The sequence below is a fragment of the Melozone crissalis genome, unplaced genomic scaffold (genome assembly GCF_028551555.1).
Source record: "Melozone crissalis strain CALT ecotype California unplaced genomic scaffold, PUWL_Pcris_2 ptg000061l_1, whole genome shotgun sequence".
In the NCBI taxonomy this organism is placed as follows: Eukaryota; Metazoa; Chordata; class Aves; order Passeriformes; family Passerellidae; genus Melozone; species Melozone crissalis.
Genome location: NW_026535839.1, coordinates 12342796 through 12362515, shown reverse-complemented (window position 1 = coordinate 12362515; position 19720 = coordinate 12342796).

Genomic DNA, 19720 nt, shown 5'->3' with positions numbered 1-19720 from the left:
AGGATACTAGTTTTTCAGCAGAAGGGAGGACAAATACAGTAGGTTTAATAAAGTGTTTGTTAATAAAAAAGGACAGAAATTTGTCATTTTCTTTTGTGATGTTCCCTTTTAATAATGAACAATGCATTTGACAGAAAAAAAGAGAATGTGTCAGGAGAGAAACACTATGCAAGGAAATTTTTACAATTACGTCGGTCGTCAGATAACATTGTAATAGCTTGGTTATTCCTAGAGAGCAAAAGAAGAAAATCAAGATCAATTCTGCCTTTGAGCTACTGGGATCCTTCACATGCATGAAATGCTAAATACACTCATTATACATCATTATTTCATTACTATCTAAATCATCTGTGTATTAGCTCAGATAACTCTGCACCCAAGGGAGTGCTGTAGCTTTTGGGGACTTCTGACATTTCATACTGGAAATAAAGAAGTGAAGAAAAGCAACACTTGTACTCACATATCTGCATAAAGAACAGGAAAACAATGTATGCAAAAGTGTTGCCTTTAGTCTGAAAATGCAAATAAACCAATTTCCCTTGTTGGTGAAGCAAGATGGAGATGAAGATTAATTTGCAGCTGCAAACTTCAGGTGACTTTGGCATATCTAAAATTAGGGATGATTCAGAATCAAAAGCCTGTACAATCAAATAGGAATAAAAATAGCCACAAAATCCCAACTATTGGAAGATTGTGCGTGAAATCCTACAGCAAAAGACAGCAAAGGCACAATATTCAGTATCTTCATGAAACTAGATATTCTGTTGAAGACTAATTAAAAAGAAAAATAAATCCTTAAAATTATGTGCAACCTTAACAAAGGCATTTTAACACATCTCCTTTACAGCATTTGGAAAGTGAAATTCAAAGGTGCCCAGGCGTAACCTCAGAAGAGGATGGGTCTGACAGGCATCCTTCCTGTGGAATCCTGCAGCGGCCCAAGATAGCTTAGAGAGGTTTAATTTAAACCCCTGTGCATCAGCATTAGTTAATCTGGCCATTAAACTTTAGAGTTACCCACTTCTGAGTAGCTGTGCTCTTTAGGTGATGCAATAAATCACACCATGCCACACTAATGGAGAGCTAATGATAGCAGGTTAACCCGTTTGTTCCACCTGGATTTCCCAATCAGGCTGTCAGCTCTCCCCTTACCCAGGAGATGAATCCAGGAATTTGGACAGTCCTGCCCTGCTCTCAGCCTTTCATTAGTTTGCAGTTCCTTCTACAGAGCTTCCCAATTTTATCACCAGTAGAAAATACTGAAATCCATCCCTCAATTTAGCAAGGAGCAGTATCAAAGCAACTAATCTTGGGTGTCTGGCAAACAATTCGTAATGTTCAGGCTAGCTGACAAACAATTTCTCACAACTCCTCCTGTGTCTTAGAATAAATTTAAGCTTTTGAAACAGAAACAGGCAACTGCTTCTATGCACAGGGTGGTACAGGCAGAGAAAATTTTTAACATATGTGTTTGCCTTACTCCCTTAGTTGTTTGTTACCCTGGAAAGAATTTTGGCTCAAAGATGCTGAGCAGCAAGTGTAGTGAGCAGGACACTGGGTGGATGTTCCATTGCTACCCAACCCACCACAAGGTTTCAAAAAACTGAGTCCTCATCCTTCTCACCAGCCTTTTCCCTTATCCAGGAGACACAACTCTCTCTTGCCTTTGTGCTGAATTTTGAACAGAACCAACAAGCATGAGAAGAAAATTGATTTTTCTAAACAGTGTTTTAGACAGTCACCTTTAATCCACCCAGAAGCATCGAAACAGCAATTATTAATGAGTTAACCAATCTTTGCTTAAGAAACTATTGACATGGGTTATCCAGTAACAGATTTTCTTCCCAGAGAGGGAACTTCAAACTTTACGGGTCTTGGACTGTCAAGTTCCAAACTGATATTCTCCTGAAATCAACAGAGACACTTTAAACCCTTTCTTTTCTTATTCCTTGCTATTCTCAGCTGGTTGGATTCACCTTAACTTCATCTCTTAACTGATGAGGTTCAACAGTAAGATAAATGTCTGGGTAGGTCACAGACTGGTCCTGATCGCTCTGCATCACATACATTTACTTATTCAGTGACAAGAAAACCAGGAAAATTTTAACCAAAAGTATTCTAAATAGAGTATTCTAAATTCTAATAATAGAAGAATTTTATTAATTTATTTTTGCTCCCACACCCACCCCACTCTACTCACCCCCCAAAAAAGGACTGTATTCACTTTTTCCTGGCTATAAATGAATTCACAAATTCAATTTACACAAATATGTGCCCAAGAAATGCATATGAAGAATAAGGAACACTTTTTTCTCACCCTGTATAGCCACCAGAATCTGACTGAAGGAGCACTACCCTTTAGCACTACCAGCTAAAGTACATTCAGTCTAAGACTGAGAAACAACTTGACTCCAGACAGCAAGAACAGTACGAAAACGTGGTTTGGCTTTTCTCTTTCCTTGCAAATGGAATGTTCTGGAGCAGATTATGGTGGGTGTATGGTAATGCATTCATCCACTGCAGGAACACAGCAGCAGGAGAGCTGAGTGTCTTTGCTCCTGTCACCTTTCCTGAGATGCTCTATGAGCAGCAAAAACCATGATGAAAGAGAAAGCCCCCTGAGAGCTGGGGGTGTCACAGAGCCAATGAATGTACAGGCTAAGGTGCACAAAGGATGGTGTGGCTGGGGAAAAGCCTGACAACATTTCCCCGTGCAGATGGTTCTGAAAAACACTCTCATGGATTGGAAAAGCTCAGCCAACACAGCATGGGCAGCACATCTCTGTGGATGGTGTTTAACCTTTCTTGTTTCTTTGGTTTTCCCTGATGTAGATGGTCTGATGGCATCAGAGATCAGTCCTCACCCCTGTCCCTGGTTTTAGCTCTGCATAGCAGCGGGGACATGATGCAGGGAAGAAAACTGAGGAATCTATTGTCTTACTCCTCTTTTAGTTCTTTAGATGTCTTTCAGCCCTGCTTTCAAAAAATAGAGTTCTAGCTTTTATTTGGAAAAAGCAGAATCACAGTTGGAGAAGATGACTCCTGAATATTTTCTCACCCAGGTGAGAGAAAATGTCAAGAGATAAATCTGATTCAATCCTCCACACAGCTGTAACAAACACTCCAGAAATATTTCCATTTTCTGCATGCTCCATGAGCCTGGAACAGCTGTATGTTACCAGCATTCTGGCCACAACATCTGTCACACATAAATACATAACAGCACCTACATTCATAATCATAAAAGTAAAAACTGTCATGCTTTTAATTGCCTTGTTTTCAGTTGTTTATATTTCCTAACTTGAGCTGTTTGCAATAACATTCATTTAAGGGAATCTTCCCCTCAGGGAATTTATCAGAAAAATTACCTCCCTTGGTGGGATTTTCAGACACTTACATTGGAATCTGTTAATGTAAAGGACTGTAGGGAATAAATATAAATCTAATGTAGACCTCTAATGGTTGGCTTTGGAAAATGGGAAGAACAATGATGCAGAGAGTAGTGGAGAGTTATTAGGGTAAGGTGTGAAACAGAACAGAAACTGAAGGTTTTAACTTAAATGTCAGAATCAAGAAGCAAATGTGTAAGGGAATAAAATTGAAGAGATGTAAACTGATAGATGGAATCAGCTTTGGGAAAAGGAGATAGAAGAAGGATATCAGAGAGACTTTGAGGACCAGAATTCAAAGCAAAAGCCCTGGCTAAAGACCTGCTGTTCATTGTTAGAAACAATCTCTGAAACCCATTGCTGTAATTTTTCAGTATTTTCTTGAAAAGATGACAAAATTTGGCTTCTTATGCTAATGCATTACACATTACAGTCTTCATTTTTTTTTTCTTATTGAATGCACAGGAAAATATGCTTTGTGTTTCTGTCAGGAGGGTTTTAGAAAATAAAAACAGATTATGTCAGATGAGAAGCATAATCTGTTATCCTGTCTCAGCATGGAAAACATTTTATAAGTGTAGGAAAAGTAGAGAACAAACAAATATAGATAATATTTCTGCAAGTATAATGTCCCAACCTCATGAGATAGAGTTTGCATCTGCATCATGGTGTTCAATAGCCCTTGATGAGTCCATGATTTTCTCTAATTGTTAAATGCTCCTTTTATACTTTTGATATATATGAAATCCCAAGTTAAACACTTGAATTATGCATGGCATGTAAAACACAGCATTTTGGTTCAAATTTGCTTATAGGAGTTTCAGTGGTTGTCCATTGGCTCTTCTGTTACAACAGGTGATGAATAATCAGTCCTGATTTGCATTCATTTGGAGACCTTTATTGTGTGCTTGGTTCAGTTGTTTCTTTTCCAAGTTCTAGTCCATTTAACTTTTCCACACAGGGAATTCATTCTAATCTTCTTATCATTTAATTATTCTTCTCCATCTCTTTTCCAGGTCTGAAATATCCTTGCCAAATTAAATAGGGAGACCACCTTCTAAAAATGTGACTTTCTCTTTTCAGTCATATTTTAATTAGGTGGGCACTTTTGCAGAATATTCCATAATTGCCCAAAATCTCTGAATAATGTAGTGAAAACTACAGCATTTCTGAAGTTACATACAGGTATTTCAGAATTGGTAACTGAAAGTCATCTGCCATTTTTTGCGTAGGGACTCAAGGCAGCAAGGTCTACTGAAAGCTTTCTGCCCACCTGGAAATGGCTCAATACTCAAATTCTGTGCACATTTTCTGGTACTCAGACACACCAAAGATGCTGTGATGCTACAGAACACTGAATATTTGGGGTAGACAGGAGAAAGGTGTTAAATACCTGTAATAGAACACCCATAGTGAGTTCTGGCATTAATCTCTATGTACTTCCATTCCCAATTCAAAAGATAGATAGTGCTAATACCATTCATTTCAAAGAGGTTTTATGAAAGTTCAATGATGTTTTTGAAGCACTTACATACCTTAATGATAAATTTGATAAACACCATTTAAAAGCCCATGAGAAAATTAGCAACCCTGACTTGGGAGCTGTATTTGAATAGTGGGCAATAAATATAACATGAGACAGAAAGTGAACTTCAAGGACAAAAAAAATAGAGCAAAAACTTCCTCTTTTGTTTTGCGCACTAAATGAAACAGGCCTGTAAAAGCATTTAAGGATTTAGAAGTTCCAAAGGAATGATGTACAACTTTAGTTCAAACAACCAAGAATTTTTGAAGGCTGGACTAAAAGACAGCAGTTATGTCCCCAGAAAATCATTTTCTACAAAAACAATGCACAAAGTGCACACTCTTCCTTCTAATTGCAATGTTCAGTTTACAAGTGCAGATAGATGAATGTAGTCTCACACTAATCATTTCAGGACAAATACTGGAGTCTGACTCATTAATCAGATAAAACTTTCACTGAATCAAAGTTGTCTCTTTGCTTCTACAGCCTGCAGTGTGCAGCCTATCCTGTGTGAGTTTTCTTTTGTCTGACTTCCCAAGGACATGGAGATATGGTTTATACAGTAGAGAATTGAACATAATTTTTATCAATTCAAGCATTTTAAATAGATAATTCTTTGCTCCACTCCCTAGGCATTATTCAACTTTTAATTGGTACACTTGCAACTCTTTCAGCTGGACACAGTCACCCTTGGTTTAACTGCTACAGAACAAATAAGGCAGACTGACTGCCCACCTGATTTTTGCCCACTGTGCTAAATCAAGGGCTGGTTTGTGCATTTTAGAAGCTTTTCACAGGGGGCAGGAAGCATTGCATGCATCTGTCCTTGCACAATGCCTCTGCTCCTGTTGTCTTTCAGCAGGTGCTTCACATATTTCCTTTCATACCTCACTAGATTTGCTAAAGACTCTGTCTTTAACCCATCATTTTTGTGAAACCCTGTGGCTCTTGTAATATAGGGAAAAATATGTGTTGGACAGAAGTATCTAGCCAAGCAGAAGAAAACAGGTGGTTTCAAGCACTTGCAAGGAAAACAGCAAGGATAAAATTCATCAAAAAATACCCCAAAACCTTAAAAGGAGATGACACAATCATCTCCCTATCCTTCCACAGCTTAATGGAGACCTGTATTTTAATTTTTTGTTCTACAATAGTAGTTTGAACCTGTATGCAAGACAGGATCAGCTCAGACTTTTCAAACTTGTCTGTTAAGAGTTTCACTTTGCCATGCCTTGATTTAATATGCAGGGACATAAATGAACCTTCCCTTTTCTGACTGCAGAGCTCCAGCTACATGGGATATCCAGCAAGAAAAATAGAAATAATAACTGCTTAGGCAGTTGCTACAAAAATTCCACCTCCAATGGAACTGAGAATTTCAGAGCAGAGCCAAGAGCCCCTGAACACAACCTGGGGTGAACATTATCAGGTTCCCAACAATGTCATCAGTTACCCAACAATGAATCCTTCAATGAGCTCAGCTCTTACCTCAACAGGATAGAGAATAAGTGAATAAACTCCTTCTAAAACAAAGCTGAGCATTGCATCACCCAACCAATAACTTAGTGAGAAATTCAAAATCTGCCAGAAAAATTTCCTGATGAAGTACTGATCCCACAGGCAACTTACAAACCTCTGAAATTCACTTTTGGAATATCAAAGAGACAAATTTCAGGGTCTTTGCTCACCACCAGTGGTGTCCTGAGACCTCAAAAATTCCCCCTGGTGCATTTAGTAATGTAGTAGATCAAAGGCACTGCAGATACTGAACACTGGAGTCCCAATGGAAGACTGATCTCTATTGTCTGACCCCCCAAAAGGACAGAGATGAGATGTACTGATGTTATTTCATAGCTGTGGACAGCACCCCTGGCTGCAAATATTGCTATATATTTCATCCACACACCAAATTTTAATTTCTTTTTTAAAAAGAGAAAGGAATAAATTCTCTTTTATGCTGTCACCTCAGTTTACGACACAGATGCCTAAAAAGAGAAATCAGCAGTCACCATCTGTAGTTTAAATTGTCTCCTGGCCACTTTGGGGCAGTCAAATCCTTATTGCCAACTCCCTGTTCCTCAGCCTGAGGTTCCAAACCTTGTCTTGGCTGCAGGTCAGTGCTATCAGCACAGGTATAATCAGAGAATCCTAAGAGTGAAGCATCTACTAATAAAGGCTCCACAAAGAAGCTTTTCCTGAAATTCTCTTTGCAGCAGTCCTGTCCTCTTTACTCAGGCTCAGCTCTGCCAGCTGCAGATGAGCCCAGGCTGCCCCATCCAGGGACAGACAGGGACAGGTGGGACACAAAGCCTGGCACTGTGTGAACCTGGCTGGCACCATGGGAACCTGGCTGCCACTAGGAGAACAACAGAGCGGACAAAAAGCACAACACAAATATCTCACTGCTGCGTCTGACTCTCAACCATTTCCTTCATCTCACCAGGAGAGATCATACACACACATGCAAGAAAAGAGGGAACAAATTATTTCATTTAGCAGGTTCTGTTCACATTCTCAGCTCACAACATACTTTTTCATCTAAGGTTTTTTGGTTTTTTTTAATCCTTCAGCAGGTCAATCAACTCTTGGCATTCTGCTCACTGTCATTGTTTTCAACTGTTTAAAAGGAAAAGAAAATATCCAAAGCCAGTCAATCCATTTTTCTGTTCAGTCTGAACTGCAGTATTGAGCAGCACTGCTCCTCCTGTCAATCACCTTTTCTAACCTGAAGAAAACCAAAAGTTACTGACTGACATCAAGCAAAATTTCTTACATTCTATTCTCACAATCTAAAGGCTTTGGGAGTTTAAAGTATCAAATCAGTGTCACTGTGAGGTATTTCTAAGAAGTAGGCAAAGGGGAAAAAAGCAACCAACCCAAACAGTCAAGATTACCTACCTTCATTTTAAATGTGGCCCACAGCAAATTTCTGATCATAGGCACTGCCTGCCAGCTCCAAGGACATATTACGTCTATGTCCAAATTCTTTTTTAATTATATGAGTGAACAATCTTGCCTTAATCTTACAGTTTTAACTTCACATTTTCTCAAACAAATATTGCTTTTCTGACAAAAGAAGAGTTGAGAGTTCCTGAACTGTTTTGTCTTTCCTCCATGGGCACCTACCCACCTATCATTCATCTTTTCAGTAATTCAGGTTGTGACTCTCCAGAGAAATTGATGAACCAATTCTTCTGAGTTTACCAAAATAAACGTAGCCAATAAAGGACAAACATGATATTTGTCATTTTATACATAAATGTACTATTTATAAAGCCATAAGCTCTAAAATTGAGAAAATAATTTAATCCAGTCACCCTGAAATAACATTTGGGCCACCCACATATTTCTGCCTGTGTCTGCAAGTTTACTATTTATTATTTTAAAGTGGCAGCTTGTCTTGTCAATGCTGACTGACAGAATCAGCTCTGAAATTTTTGCAGCATCTTCTCAGCCATTGCTGAGGCTCATTTTGCAAAGTTTAAGCTCCTGAAAGCCTTGGAGGAACAGAGGCTGCAGTCAGCACCCAGCATGGATGGGAGGCCTGGCAGCAGGGAGAGCTCTGCTCAGCCAGGCTCAGCCCCTGCAGGGCTGCGCTGCTGCTGCTGAATTCTCTGCCATCTACTGAGGCTCCTCTGGTACACACCATTTCTCCAAAAAGGAACGGTTTTCATTCTGTCCAAAGAGACAAAAACACGCAGCGCAGGTACTCCATTAACAGTTATTCAAACTTAGCTCCATATTTCATGCCTTTCACCTGACCTTGGCCCTCTGACTGCAGTACAGAAGGGGTTTGGGTATCTTTGGTCAACAATTTTTCCTACAATATCTCCTCAGTTCAGCCATGGGACTGAAAATTCACATTTCTTCTTCTAGATGAAATATATCCCAGTGGAGAATGAAGTTAGTGGCATTATCTGGTTTTTATTGCCTCATATGCTTTACACTTAACATCACTCCTTGGTGCCCATTTCAGTGATTGATTCAATTAGTAGTGTGTGCTGTGCACCAGTTTCATGAGCATATTCCTGTATGAGCTGAGGAACATCTACCAAGAAATTGCTCAGTGAGAAGAAACAGAAAACCAATGAACACAGAGGCACACAAAGCCAGGAATTTTAAAGGTTATTGAATCAGTTATGCTACCTTGAAATACATATTCATAAAAACATCTGCAGGTGCTGTCAAATTCACATGGAAATTTAGAATGTATTTTTTGAGTGATTATGAGGCACATAGATTTGGAAATGTTGAGAAATGCAAGAAGATGATAAATACAGTGAAGTGAAAAGAAAATGGCAAATCTTTTGGATCAGAGTGAGTGAGGCCGCTGAATTCCACTGCATCTTTCACAAACATTTTCCTGACCATTACACAAAGGACACACCTTTGGAATAGCCACCAAATTGTCTACCTAGACACATTGGTGCTTTTATTAAATGGTTACATGTACAGGAAATACACCAGTCCTGCATCACCTGCTCTAAGTAGTCTAAAACAATTTAAATGAAGCCATTCCATTAATTTTAGGAAGACAAAATAAGTATATAGAAATAAATATTTCGCTATGCTCTTAAAACTATGGAAAAGAAAATTCCCACAAATAAAGACTAAAACAAAGGTGTCCCCTCCTCCCTCCCCTTTGAAATCTGTCAGACAGCACAATATTCCCTTATGCAGCCTGAATTTCCACCTACAGGGGACTTTCTTCACAGCATCATAAATTACATTTATCAGTGTGATTCCTGACCTGCAAGGCAGATCAAAATTAAATGCTTTCAAAGCTCACATTAATTAGGCCTGAAGATGCCTCCATAGATTGTGATTTAGCAAATGCTCTGCACCTGCAAATAAGGTTTGTGTTTGGGGAATATTCTGTTGAGCTATTTTAGTCTGACAATACAGGTTGATCTGTATTAACTGCTCTCTGCTCAGAAACTGGGTGCAAGTCATCTCCTGGTGTTCTACACTGGAAACAAGGAGAGCTGCTCCTTTTCTAAAATAAGGCTGGGCTCTAGAAGGCTGCTCGTGGCCATGTGCAAGTGTGATCAGCAATAAATAATGCTGATTTATTTAGGTGCAACCTGTATACCTCTGGCATTTTTCAGGAGAAGTTTTGCAATAATTACAACCTGGAAGAGCAGGTACCAGGACCAATTTTTAGGTAAAGGCAGCTGTAAAAAACCCATATGAACAGCCTATGCAGGTAAGGTGACAAGGAGTTGTTTTGCCAAACTAAAATAAGCACCAATAAAAGCAAATTCCTGGGCCAGGTGAAAATTACTGCAGAGAAAAAAAAAAAAAAAAGGTGGAAAAAGTGCAGCAAAAGCTCACATTTCACTTTATTCCCTGCCCTAAGCACCACCACAAGTGAGAGTCCTGGGCACTGCTTGACTACATCACCCACAGAAAACATTTGTTAACACCTGGTATTTCCATTGCTCATGACTGGTACTGGGTGCAGAGGCAGCTGACATTGCTTTACATCTTCTCAACTCTTTCCTGGAAGACAATGAGCAGAATGAATGACCCTGATCTGGATCAGGGCACTGCAGAACCAGGGTGAGCTCAACCCTGCAGCCACAGAGGCAAACTGCACTCAGCAATTCAGCCTCCTGAAATATCAGCGCTCTTTCCTCCTAACTCTAATTACCACAGCTCAGTGGCTTAAATAAAGCGATCCAGTAGGTTCAGACCTGTTTTCTAGGCACCAACCCTTCAGTGAAAATCTTTAATCTTCTTTATAGCCCAGTTTGTTTTCCATCTCCCTGCAAGGATTGTAGTTCACAGAACTAATTTCTCTGCTAGAATCCCACCACAGGATGACAGCAAGAGACAGAAGAGATTTAGGCTGCCCTGGATAGTAATGCTGCAGATCTAGGTAATGAACCCAGGTTCAGGAGATCAAAGAATTTGAGCTCACATCTGAAATCTAAGCAATGACTCAAACTGTTTCTTCACCCAGATTACCACAGTATATGATACATTACTAAAATAATATTACATTTGTTATATAAACTAGGGAGAAAAGTATGCTGAGAATCAGGGCTGATTCTAATTTCTGAATGTCCTTAGGCTGAAAAGACAAGCAGCATGGAAATTTAAATCCTTAAATTCGCTTTCACTGATTTTGCAGCATGCCTCTGTCAACTCAATGTGTCTCCCATCTGTACTCTGGAAAGAAAAAATACAAACTAGTTGCCCTTATTCTGAGCTTTTCTACCTCTGCACTGAATCTCCATTATCTAGGCAATTCTTGCTCAGAATGAACTCTTGGTAACAGAACATCTGCCCTAACTTGATCTATACACACAAGTACTTCCCAGTAGAAATGAACCAGGTTAGTAAAGAACTATATTCTACATGTATAATAAGTAACTATATTCTACATGTACAATACAGTTACTTATTAAACAAGAAAGACTTTCTTTTGCTACCAGAAATTACATCATATGAGTAGACATTAGGTAAAATGTGAAATGACATAAAATGCTAAATAAGAAGTTTTCTTTATTGTACTCAGTGCATTCCCTACATGGCTGACAAGTTGGCTGCATGCACATGAATTTGTTTATGAGAGATTACAGGTATTCATGTCTGTGGACCATCCAAGATGAAATCAATTGAACCTTGACAGTAATCCTTCACCTCCACCTGGCAGTTTTTAATTAAAACAGTCAATGTTTTGAGGCAGGTACTTTGTTACCTTATAAAATCTGAAGCCTTAGGACTTGTTAAAACGAAGTGGGAAAAATTAATTTTTCAGTACAAAAATAAAACATGAGAATGGCAAAATAATTAATGACACTAATGCTGAATGACAACAGTAGAAAATCACAACCATGACACAAAGAAAAACTTAGATAAAAGGTCTTAATAGAGAGAAATTTACTCTTCTGGCAAAGGACAGAAACTCCAAACAGAAAATGAGGAGAAATGTTGTTTACTTCTAGATTTTTGCTGTAGATAAAGTCATCTGATTGAAGGAGCACTGTTTGCATCCCTCCCAGAATAACAGCCAGAACATTTCCAGCATTTCATTATAACATTAACAGGCCCTGAGCTCATCTGAGCTGATTCCTCTCCTCCTTGCACTGATGGAATTCCAGTAGACTCATTGTAATTATTCTTACTTTATAGGAGAACAGGTGTGAGCAGGAAAGATTTTTATTGTTTTCTCCATATGCTTTGTATGCTATAACAGGTACTTATTTATTCCATCAAAACACTTTGCATATTTTGGATAATGACTTGCCAAAAGTCTGAAATCTGCCAGTGCAACTCAAAAAAAGTGGAAGATACAGCAAAAATAATTATAAAATGTAAAATGCTGAGCTAGGTGCATGGCAAGAACTAGACCCATCCTTGTGCATAACAAAAGGAAATCATTAGATGATTTTGAAAGCAACTAAATAGTGAACTTCTTACATTCCTTAAAAAAAAAAGTGTAAAAATCAAAATACATCGAACTAATCTGATTCAAATCCACTAAGGTACAGGATGTGTGAATTTGTGCATTTGCTGAAGTTTTCTGCTAAATATTCTTTTTCTCTTTCTCAACTCTCCATCCCCTGATCAGAAATCACTTCTCTGTAAATACATAAGGGAATAAGAAAATCAGTCCACAAGACCAATGTCTCACATGTAGAATTGATCTACATTCTCCTCTTTGCATGTTGGCTCCATTAATTGATACAGTACTGGATAATAACAATGCCCTAATAGCTCTGAATGTGCTTTTAATGGAAATGGAAATGTGGAAGGCATTACACTAATAAAAAGAAATGGAACAAGATTTATGCAGTAACAATAAATATTAAAAGGAGAGCAGAATTGAAGACCCAGTTATGATTCTGACTGTTCAATACCAATCTCTTCATTTTTTTTTATGAGGTCAGTTTTAACATGCCATTTGAGATACATACACATTGTTGGGGAATGCCTATAGGGAGCTTGCAGCTGGAAATGGATGAACCAAATCCACACACAACACATATTTTCCACATTTTTTTCCTATTGTTGGAATTAATTTTGACTACAAAGTTCTACAATTTGTAGGATCTGGGGTTTCTTTATTTTGTTTTCCTAATTGATTTAATTTAATTTTAATTAATTTAGGTTTTCCTAATTGATTTAATTTGAATATGATTAGAGCAATCACCAACCCTTTAACCTGTTGTTAAGAAACTAATGGCAGCATTTCTTCCTGCTTCTTTTTCAAGTGACTAAACATTTAAAAAATTAACTAGTCCTGTAGTAATGTACATTCAGCTACTTAGAAATTATGGAAGGGTATTCTAACCAGCTGGAGAACAGTAGAATATGGGCATAAATCCATTCTCTTGGTGAGACAGACATCCAACTTCATCAAGTTTCTCTGAGAAGAGAAACCAAACGTTCCAAGCCAAATATTTGATTTCAGATTCTGATTTAATTTTTTTAAGTACAAATGGAGTGAAAATCATAAATATCTAAAAAGGTATCTGGATATATGTTCTACAGAAACTTAAATTAGCACTATTAAAATGCAATAATAGGCGTCCAGGACCAAGGCCTACCATACCACCAGCCTGACTTTATTTTGAGCCTTATTTTTTTTCCTCAGAGGTCTAATTAAATCACTGGGACTATCATGCCAGTAAAGCTTTACCCACTTGATCCTCCATTACAAGACCACCTCATTCACTTAACTAAATTGTTTCGGATGTAATATTTTTCTTTATTTCGTCCCTGCATTTAACTTTCTAAGATATTTAAAACTATAAGGGTAAGAAATTATAATAACAGCTTGACTGTAGAAATATCTTTTTAATGCATGCATGTTGTTTTATACATAAAACCTTTAAGTTTATGTGTGCTAATACATTAAGCTTCAGTTCACAGAAGTGCTAACAACTGCTTTTCATTTCCTTCTTTCCTCAAGATTCCACTGAAGCACCTCAACCATTATGTTCTTCACAAAAAAACACATCAGATGAACAAAATTCTAGAACAAACTAATGCAGGAATGAGGCCGAAGTGCTGTGATAAATATCATAAAGCAAAGCACTGGGAAATTAGAAACCAAGCCACAACTGCAGGTCTAGTTTCTCAGCTGGCATGTAAAAGAACAGTTCTGAAGAAGTGTAACCCACCTGAGATGTTACCTGCCCTGAATTAACCATTTAACCACACTCTCTGCTGAATAATTGTGTAAGACATGTAAATTAAATCTGTGTCATGCTATCAATATTATACCATCTACTAGGCACAATTTGAAGTGTCTTGATTTTTAACAGGAGCAGTCTTCTATCAGGGCTGAAAATGTGACAAATGAGCCATTGGAGAAAAGAGATTAATATTGTCATAAGAAAAAATGAATTAACCTGAAGGCCAACACAGAGTCGGAGCCTAATTTGAAAATTACAGCACTCATCATTCTAAGAAAAAATACTTTACTTCAAGTAACTATTTATACACTGAAACACTGGTATGGTCACTGGGTGGATCTAACCAACAACCCATGTACTGTTTATCTCTTACTGAAATATTTGCAGTGAAGACATAAGACCAATGCATAGATCACAATTACAGAAAGATGCAAGAACATGGGGAATTTCAATGTAATTATTACTCTCAGTAGCCGGCAAGCTTTAATCTACAGATATAACTGTAAAATGCTACATCACATCTACCCTTTCTGAAATTTTACATACTTTAGACTTTATGATACATGATGTCAAAGAACTCCATCGATTCATTCTAAATGCAACAGTTATAAAAAAAATCCAAATTAACTTAAGTACAGCAATTGTCAGCATCACTGTGAAGATATGAGCTACCTCCTAAATGCAAATAAAATTCAGAATATTGTTTTAGTTTCTAAAAAAAAAATCAATGCCTGAAATATAGTGTGAATGTGCTACACTTGATGCTGTTAGCCAAAGCAGAAGACAGAGTGTGCAGATCTACTCAGACAGTGAATAAATTGTAAGATTTTTCCAATATGTTATTGCAGAAAGGGTAATTCAAGTACACTATTTACAGGAAAATCAATAAAAACCCATTCATTTGAGAAAAATGTTTTCCATCAAAATGAGAAATGTATTACTTCAAATAAATTTAACAAGTTTCTTATTTCTCTCATTATCCTCCTTCCCTATTTTTCAGTCTGAGGAAGGCCAATTCTAGATGACAGACAATGAAATTTCTGTATTGATAGGGAGAACACAGCCCTCCTATCCTTCTATGTATTTGCCTAATTACATAGTCTTTTTCCCAGAAAGTCAGTGTATTACTCAAATGTAATTGCTTGTGTGTCTGTATGTTTTATATTTATTAGAATCTATGATAAAAAAACATTCGCTGAATAATATATTACAAAAAAAGAAAAAAACACATGCTCCAAAAACATAATCCTCTTCAATAATGAACTTAGGAGAGTTGAAGGGAATGCCTGTTCCCCCTTTCTGAGCACTCAGAAGGACAAATCTGGAGAACTTTGTCCCATTTTGTGTCCCCAGACCCAAATGAGAAACTGAGTTCAAGAAAAGGATAAATCAGATGCTTATCTGAGTGAACCAATTTCATTTAGCTCACAGAAAAACAGCAGCTGCAGGCGCACAGCAAAAGTTATAATGAGGAGGGAAAATTCCAGTTGAATATTAAAGAAAAAAAATCACAATGAGGATAGTTAACACTTGGACAGACTGTCCAGACCTTGAAGAATGTGGGCCACCTCATAAAGGGCAGTCCACAGTTAAATAGGTTACCAAGGTAAAGAAACAGGAAAAAAAGGTGTCAAGTTAATGAAAGAGAAAACTTCCATGGTAAAAAAAAACAAACAAAACAAAAAAACCACCAAAACCCAAAAAAACAACACAATGACTGCCAGATTGTGGGAATAAGTTCACAAAACCTGCTATTAAAACTCTGCATGGAGCCCTTTTTTCAAACTGGATATGCAGAACAGACTGCTCTGCTATCCTGTGCTACCCTGATCTGTATGTAAATAACATCTTACAGCATTAAGGAGCAAAAACATTTCTACTATTTGTTGCATGTACTCAGTTGATTCTGCTTATTCTGCCCCAAGGACTGGCTGTAAAATCTGGATGAAACAGGCTTCACAATACCTTTGTGAGATACATAAGAAATACTGTCCAAAATTAGCAGATGGTCAAACTAAAGAATAGAGATTAAATACCGTTAAGCTGATCATAATATGAAGTAGAGCTGGGCAAGATATTTTACCAGAAGAGGTGCAAACACAGATGGCAATTTTTTAAACAGATTTATGTTTGAGCACATCAAATTAGGTGGCAGAACTCACTTACAAATAAAATAAACCCAAAACATTTAAGATTAAAAAGAAACTGTATAAATATCAAACTGACATGACCTCTGTCTTAAATAGTGTATATTATTTTTGAAGAAAATAAAGAAAGTATAAGATTCTGGGCTAAGGGGGAAAAAATTCCTCCTTAAGAAAGAAGGAAGAAAGATTGTTGATAAGGAAGAATCTTTTGGGGGAGAAAATTTACCTTAATTTGGCAACATATTAGCTCTGCCCAAAGAGTTTTACTTATTCTCAGAATTCTACCATGAAGGCACCAAGCACCATCTCTTGATACATTAAGTCAAAATTCAAAATACTGTGGGGCTTACCTAAAGAAAATTCTACAGATTTGAAAAGGTACAGTGAAGATAGAATAAGCTACAAGTTGAACTTGAAAAACAAGATAATCTTGTCTGACTCAGAGAAAGATCATAGAGAGATTTTCAATGATAAAGGCCGTAAGTACAGATTTTCAATGAAAATAATTAGGATGCAACCAAAGTGTTTTTTTGTCTTTTGAAGCAAAAATGTGATCACAGTCTTCCCAGTCTGCTTTCCTGGCTTTTTGATTTACCAACACCCCTGGGCTTGTGCAATTTGATTAATAGTTTACATGTAGATGCATTCTCCTCTTGTCAGCAGCTGCCTCTACCTACACTGCTTCTGATTCCTCCTGACTGAAATGGAGCTGAAGATTTATTCACTTCAAAAACATCTTCAGGAGCTATCAGCTTCTGCACTGGGCACCTTTCACTCCCATTTCCATCCCACATTCCTGGGTTAACCCTGAAGTAACCAAGAGTTGGTTGTTTTCCTTCAGCAGTTTCATCGCAACAGTTAGAGAAGAACTTCTCTAAAAAGTAACAGACTTAGGGATAGAAAAACATGTCTAGGCAGGTTCCAATAAAATGAAACACTGAACTACTGCCTATTTTATGCAGCTATATGAAAATTAGAGGCAATAAAATTTATAGGGCTTGCACACAAAAAGTTCCACGCATCAGTGAAAAGGAAGCATTTTCGAGCTTATATTTCTCTTAAAGAAAACAAATAAAAATAAAAATTCTGGCCTTAATTCCCAGTTTTCTGCTTGTCTGATGCAGGTGACACTCCCTTGAATGAAATTCTGTAGCCTCACCAGTGAAACTTGAATTTTAAGATACGTCTGCAATCACATCTGATGATACAGGACACGAACATGATAACAAGTCACTGGATGGAATTATAACACCATCTCAAGAGATCATTACATGAAGTTAGGGTTGGAATCAAAAGCACATGTTAATTTAGATGGATTCGTGCAGAAATCCATCAACTTCTGTATTCCTTGCTTTGGTCAGACTGTTTGCTTCATGCTTCACCCAGGGAATATAGGTTCCCATAGGAGCATAACAGGATTTCAGGGCTGCTCTGGTCAAAACCATTACAGATATTGCAATAATCTTACTCTGATACTGATGATCCTCATAAGCATTTGATCATCTTCTCCCTTTTGTAACACTGCAATCAACATGCAGCATCCTAATGGTCTAATTAAGCAATGACAAGCAGGAGGCTTCCTGGGAATTAATGACCTCTTGGGAGGAGCTGATATCCCAAAATACAGCCCAGCATCATTAACTCCATTTGTTTATTCATCTTTAGGAAATGCTTCATGATGAGATTGCCATCTCCTCTACAAGATGGAAGAATTAAATTTACTAAATATTTTAAGTTTCTGATGTTTCAGCTAGAAAATTTCAGACATGTCTAGAGAATTTAATGATCTGTATAATTCTTTAAATTATTCTTCATGATTGTGTTTCTCATATCTGGGATTTTAAAACAGGAAGTATACATGTACAATATTGAAACTTCAAGGTGATAAAATGAAACTACTCAAAATCTGAATAAAGATGTTGTGGTTGAGCACTACAGAATCAGAAGCATTACAGAGGTGTGTTTGGGCAAAGCGGATTACTGACAGAGACACAACTTGTTTCTGGTACTACACAAAGAGTACAAAACCGGATAAGGAGACCTGACAGAGTATTTTCATGACCCTCAAAGCTCATCTTCTTGTACCAGGGTAAGGAGGCTTAATTTCCTGTTTATAACAATCCCATGAAGTGACACCTTGATCGCTGAATTAATCTATTTACACTGAACTTTTAGTTTTAGTCTGATTTAAAAGCTATGAACATTTACAGGATGTATCTCCTAATAGGAGTGAAGCTGCTGAGGACACGGAGTGGTTTTAATCCCATAAGAAAAGGAGGGTTTTCACCCCAGATTGTAAAATAAGTGGTTCTTTACATTTTTCAAAATATCAGTATTCCCATTCAAAAGAAAGTTGTAAATACCAAAGCACTTTCACTGCTCAGAAAGAAGATTTCTTTGTGAAGAGAAATGCCAAAGTGTAATTTTAAACAACTCAGATGGTGCTCTAGGTAAACTTTATTTTAAATATCAAGGATAAGTCTTGCAATTTAGAAAGCTAAGTAATTTTTCAGAGCTCTTAGCACCCAGTTCTGAGTTACAAAGCCCAATTTCTCAGCCTAAACACAAGCCAACAATTATCAGATTTTGGTGTGAAGACTGAAATCCTGAATCTGTAAATTACTGACACTGATGGAGATGAAGGGGTACTCAGGGATTAGGGATTCTGGATTGTAAATTGTTTTTCATTATGAAATTCAGGGAGGAAGAAGGATTGGTTACATCTTCTATGCAAGTAGATTTACTGCTAGAGAAACATTTCTAAATAACTTGTCCATATTACCAGTAATAAAACTGAAAAAATTTTGAGCAGCAGTATAAATAACAGCATTAATATCAGTCCTTCATTAAAAAAAGCCTGTTTTGACAGACAAGTAAAACAACATCAATGATGCAAAGGTATTCCCCCAGGCATCTACACTTTCATCTGAAAAATAAAGACTTTGTCCAAAGCCAGTGAAATTAAATAGATTATTTCTCTGAAATTGTTTTTTTTTTTATTATTATTATGGCATTAAATGAGAATATCATTGAAGAAGCATGTGTTTTACCGCAGAGAACTAAATTATTACAGCTAAAAATAGGAAATTTTTTTTTCTTATTGGGTTTCCACTACATAACTGCTAAACTGCTTTTACTCAACTCATAGGAAAAAGAATAGCATTATTTTAGACAGGAGAGAACATTAAGGGAAGATAAGCTCCAAGTAATCAATATGGTCACAACACTTCTGGCAGTTTCCTTTCTTTCCATTGTTCTTGTGTCAGACACCTTCTGACATGCTAACAATGGTTCTTGGTTACAATGTGAGGGGGAAAATCCCTTATTCGGAGCAGAATATATTACTGTGTAATGCAATATCTTGGTAGAAGAGGAGAAATTGGGATTTTCAGTGACGATTTAGGTAGCTAGGTGACAAAATTCCATGACTAAAAGGCCAGGGGTTGTCCCTTTACACGTCTGTGCACATGCCACCAACACAGCCTCCACTGGCGCCTTGCACAAAGGGTG